General features: G+C 44.1%; 1 non-coding gene across 1 annotated transcript; it reads right to left on the minus strand.

Moving 5' to 3' along the window:
- Positions 1-3,178: 3,178 nt before the first annotated feature.
- LOC111526394 lies at positions 3,179-3,285 on the minus strand. Its single transcript, XR_002726351.1, has one exon. It is a non-coding gene; the product is annotated as a U6 spliceosomal RNA (small nuclear RNA).
- Positions 3,286-5,901: the final 2,616 nt, after the last annotated feature.

Below are 5,901 nucleotides of genomic sequence, written 5' to 3' on the forward strand. Positions count from 1 at the left end.
TCACTGGAACTTCCACCTCCCAGGTTCAAGCAATTCTCCTGCCTCAGCCTCTTGAGTAGCTGAGATTACAGGCACGCACCACCATCCCCAGCTAAATTTTTTAATGTGTGGGTTTTTTGTTTTGTTTTGTTTTTTGTTTTTTGTATTTTTAGTAAAGAGAGTGTTTTGCCATGCTGCCCAGACTGGTCTTGAACACCCGACCTCAAGTGATCTTCCTGCCTTGGCCTCCCAAAGTTCTGGGATTACAGGTATTGGCCACCACACCCAGCCCTACAAAAAATTTTAAAATTGGCCAGGCATAGTGGAGAGGACCTGTGGTCCCAGCTACTGGAGAGGCTGAGGTGGGAGGATTGCTTGAGCACAAGGATTGGAGGCTACAGAGAGCTGTGTTCGTGCCACTGCACTTCAGCCTGGGTAACAGAGAAAGACCCTGTATCTAAAAAAAACACATAAGTAAAATAAAAGCAATTTCTGATAGTTTCCCATGCTTCCCACTAATTTAAAAAATCATCCCTAACCCCAAACCCCAAACAGCCTTTTCTTTTTTGTTTTTTGGTTTGGTTTGGTTTTTTTTTTTTTTTTTTTTTTTTTTGAGATGGAGTCTTGCTCTGTTACCCAGGCTGGAGTGCAGTGGTGCAATCTTGGCTCACTGCAACCTCTGTCTCCCGAGTTCAAGCAATTCTCCCTACCTCAACCTCCTGAGTAGCTGGGATTACAGGCGCATGCCACGATGCCTGGCTAGTTTTTGTATTTTTTACTAGAGATGGGGTTTCGCCATGTTGCCCAGGCTGGTCTCGAACTCCTGACCTCAGGTTATCTGCCCACCTCGGCCTCCCAAAGTGCTGGGATTACAAGTGTGAGCCACCGTGCCTGGCCCCAAACAGCCTTTTCAATGCTGATTGTGTCAAAGGCCTTTTCAGCTTTTGCTAACTCTACTTTCTACCAAATGCAAACCGCTCTTGATGTCTTCCCTGAAATTTTGACATGTTGTATCAATTGGAAGATTGGAACGTTGTATCAGTTGGAAGATGGTTGTATCCATTGGCTTGTTGTATCACTTGGAAGATTGTTGTATCAATTGAAAGATTATTGTATCAATTGAAAGATTGTTGTATCAGTTGGAATGTTGTATCAGTTGGAAGACGGTTGTATCAATTGGCTTGTTGTATCAATTGGAAGATTGTTGTATCAGTTGGAAGATTATTGTATTAATCAGAAGATTGTTGTATCAATTGAAAGATTGTTGTATCAGTTGGAATGTTGTATCAGTTGGAAGATGGTTGTATCAATTGGCTTGTTGTATCAATTGGAAGATTGTTATATCAATTGAAAGATTGTATCAGTTGGAATGTTGTATCAGTTGGAAGATGGTTGTATCAATTGGCTTATTGTATCAATTGGAAGATTGTTGTATCAACTGGAAGATAGTTATATCAGTTGGAAGATGCTTTTATCAATTGGCTTGTTGTATCAATTGGAAGATTGTTGTATCAATTGGAAGACCGGAATGTTGTATCAGTTGGAAGACTTGTATCAATTGGCTTGTTGTATCAATTGGAAGACTGGAATGTTGTATCAGTTGGAAGACGGTTGTATCAATTGACTTGTTGTATCAATTGGAAGATTGTTGTATCAATTGGAAGACTGGAATGTTGTATCGATTGGAAGATTGGTACATGTTGTATCAGTTGGAAGATTTTCTCCAAAACTGTGAGCAAGTTGCTGATAATTTTCTGCAGCAGAAATGCCACCAAGGCTTTTTCTTCTTTTCCATTTAACAACTGGATTATAGTAGACATTTTCCCCCTGGGGGTCTATATGTAGGAAAGCAGTTATTTCAATTCCAGAGAGTTTTAGCTGATGCATTTACAGAGATGTGGCCTGTGTGTCGTGAAATGCAGTACAGTCACCAGCATTTGTTTGCTGTGCACCAAACTGGGCTCTTGCCCCTGCTAGTCCACACTTTTAAACATGGGAAACTTTTTTCCTATCTGGTGGATCCTGATAACTGCAAAACCAGCATTTGTGATCAAGCTCCAGGAACTGAACTGTGCAGAACAGAGTAAAGGCAACCCCTTCCAGCTCCCTCCCTCCTCACATCACGAAATTTCTCCAGAGGAGCCCTGGAGTCATCTTGCCTTCCATCAAAACCCCTTTTTTCTTTCTCTTGAAAATTTGATGAGAACCAAGTGGCGGCTTTCATCAGCGATTCCTGAAGAAAGAGAGAGGGGCAATAGTCCTCACCCACTGCCACAACCCCCATGTCACGCTGACAGTGCCTGCAGGAAGAAACATTAGACTTTTCTCTGCATGCACCTCACTCCTCTGCAGATTCATAAACAGCAGGGCACACAAGAAATGAACAAGGTTCCTCGAAAACTTAAAAACAGATCCAGCAATTGCACTTCTGGCTCTGTACCCCAAAGAAGCAAAAGCGGGGGCCCAAGGAGATATTTCCGTAACCAATTTTTTTGTTGTTGTTTTTAAGATGGAGTCTTACTCTGTCACCCAGGCTGGAGGACAGTGGCACAATCTCCACTCACTGCAACCTCCCGAGTTCAAGCGATTCTCCTGCCTCAGTCTCCTGAGTATCTGGTACTACAGGCATGCGCCACCATGCCCAGCTAATCCATAACCAATTTTATAGCAGCATTATTTACAATAGCCAAAGGATAGAAGCAACTCATGTGTCCATCAACAGATAAATGGATAAACACAGTGTGATACATTCGTGCCATGAAATATTTTTTTTTATCATACTTGAAGTTCTGGGATTTATGTGCAGAATGTGCAGGTTTGTTACATAGATACACACATGCCATGGTGGTTTGCTGCACCCATCAACCCATCATCTACATTAGGTATTTCTCCTAATGCTATCCCTCCCCAGACCCCCAGCCCAACAGGCCCCAGTGTGTGATATTCCCCTCCCTGTGTCCATGGGTTCTCATTGTTCAACTCCCACTTATGAGTGACAACATGCAGTGTTTGGTTTTCTGTTCCTATGTTGGTTTGCTGAAAATGATGGTTTCCAGCTTCATCCATGTCCCTGCAAAGGACATGAACTCATCCTTTTTTTATGGCTGCGTAGTGTTCCATAGTGTATATGTGCCACATTTTTTTATCCAGTCTATCATTGATGGGAATTTGGATTGATTCCAAGTCTTCGCTATTGTAAAGAAATATGGAATGCTTCACAAATTTGCATGTCATCCTTATGCAGGGGCCATGCTAATCTTCTCTGTATCTTTCCAATTTTAGTGTATGTGCTACGGAATCAAGCACCATGCCATGGAATATTATTCAGCCATAAAAAAAATGGAAATTCTATCACATGGCACACCATAATAAAACATGAGAACATTATGCTCAGTGATATAAACCAGTCATAAAAAGACAAATATTGCATGATTCCACTTAAATGAGGCACCTAGAGCAAGCTAATTCATAGAGACAGAAAGTAGAATGGGGGTTACCAGAGGCTGGAGGAGGGAAATCGGGGAGTTAGTATTTAATGGATAGAGTTTCAGCTTTGCAAGATAAAAAATGTTCTGGAAATCCCTTACACAACAATGTGAATATACTTCTTTTTTTTTTTTTTAGATGGAGTCTTGTGCTGTCACCCAGGTTGGACTCTGGTGGTGCTATCTTGGCTCACTGCAACCTTCACCTCCCCAGTTCAAGCAATTCTCCTGCCTCAGCCTCCCGAGTAGCTGGGATTACAGGCACCCGCCACCATACCCAGCTAATTTTTTTATTTTTTATTTTTAGTAGAGATAGGGTTTCACCATGTTGGCCAGGCTGGTCTTGAACTCCTGACCTCAGGTGATCCACCCACCTTGGCCTCCTGAAGTGCTGGGGTTAACAAATGTGAGCCACTGCACCTGGCCAATGTGAATATACTTAACACTACTGAACGATTTTATTTTATTTTGAAATAGAGTCTCACTCTGTCACCCACACTGGAGTGCAGTGGTGCAGTTTCAGCTCACCACAGCCTCTATTTCCAGGCCCAAGCAATCCTCCTGCTTCAGCCTCCTGAGTAGCTGGGATGCACCAACACGCCTGGCTAACTTTTTTTTCCTTTTTTTTTTTTTTTAGACAGATCTCAGTCAGTCTCCCAGGCTGGAGTGCAGTGATGCAATCTTAGCTCACTGCAACCTTCGCCTTCTGGGTTCCAGCAATTCTTGTGCCTCACCCTCCCCAGTAGCTGAGATTATGGGCAAGCACCAGCACACCTGGCTAATTTTTGTATTTTTAATAGAGATGGGATCTCACCATGTTACCCAGGCTGGTCTCAAACTCCTGGCCTCAAGCAATCCTCCTGCCTCGGCCTCCCAAAGTGCTGGGGTTACAGGCGTTGAGTCTCCACACCTGGCCAAGTGTACATTCAAAATGGTTAAAATGGTAAATTTCATAATGTTTATTCTACCACAACAAAAATGAATAAGTAGGGCTTTTTCAAGTGCTAGGGTCACGGCGGGTCTGCAGGAGGGAATTGGAGGTGGGCATGGTGGCAGATGGCTGGGATGGTCCCCAGAAGTGGCCGGGCCTCAGTCCAGAGCAAACAGGCTTCCCAAGCTCTCCTACTGGTTGGATCCCTGGCTCTTCATCCTTTTTGGCGTGATGGTGTTTTTCTTTGCATGTCTTTTGCCATGACTAGTTTACGGATGCCCAAATTAAGAAGTCAGCTTCTGGAATGACTGCAAACTTCTTCAATAAACAACACAGCCAGGACTGGGCCACTGAAGAATTTCAAATCTCTAAGCGACCTGCCTTTCATTTTACACTTCCTGTTACTCGTTTGGAGAACTCCACTATGTGGGTAAGAACTCACTCGTTCCTAGCTAAGTTCTTCAAACTAGACTCTTTGGTTCACGTTTAAAAACTTTCAGCTGGGCTTGGTGGCTCATGCCTGTAATCCCAGCATTTTGGGAGGTCAAGGCAGGCGGATCATTAGAGGTCAGGAGTTCAAGACCAGACTGGCCTACATGGTGAAACCCTGGCGCTACTAAAAAATACTAAAATATTAACTGGGCATAGTGGCCCACACCCGTAGTCCCAGCTACTCAGGAGGCTGAGGCAGGAGAGTTGATTGGACCCAGGAGGTGGAGGTTGCAGTGAGCCGAGATCACGCCACTGCCCTCCAGCCTGAGCGAAACTGTCTCAAAAACAAACAAACAACAACAACAACAACAAACTTTTTATAGCTGGGTGCAGTGATTCGCTCTATAATCCCAGAACTTTGAGAGGCTGAGGTGGGAGAATTGCTTGAGACCAGGAGTTCAAGACCAGCCTGAGCAACATAGTGAGACCCTGTCCCTACAAAAAAAAAAAAAAAAAGAAAGAAAAAGCAATAAGGCATGGTGACATGCACCTGTAGTCCCAGCTACTCAGGAGGCTGAGGCCAGAGGATCACTTAAGCCCAGGACTTTTCAGGCTGCAGTGAGCTGTGACCATGCCCCTGCACTCCAGGCTGGGCAACAGAGCAAGGCACTGTCTCAAAAACAAAACAACAACAAAAATATACACTTTTTTCAAATATCTGATAGCTTTACAGGGGCTGAACATAAAAGTATTTGCACTTAAAATTAATTAATTAATTAATGGCCGGGTGTGGTGGCTTACGCCTATAATCCCAGCACTTTGGGAGGCCAAGGCAGGCGGATCACGAGGTCAGGAGATCAAGACCATCCTGGCTAACACGGTGAAACCCCGTCTCTACTAAAAAAAATACAAAAAACTAGCCGGGCGAGGTGGCGGCCGTCTGTAGTCCCAGCTACTCAGGAGGCTGAGGCAGGAGAATGGAGTAAACCCGGGAGGCAGAGCTTGCAGTTAGCTGAGATCTGGCCACTGCACTCCAGCCTGGGCGACAGAGCAAGACTCTGTCTAAAAAAAAAA

Source organism: Piliocolobus tephrosceles, chromosome 8 (genome assembly GCF_002776525.5).
Source record: "Piliocolobus tephrosceles isolate RC106 chromosome 8, ASM277652v3, whole genome shotgun sequence".
Classification (NCBI taxonomy): Eukaryota; Metazoa; Chordata; class Mammalia; order Primates; family Cercopithecidae; genus Piliocolobus; species Piliocolobus tephrosceles.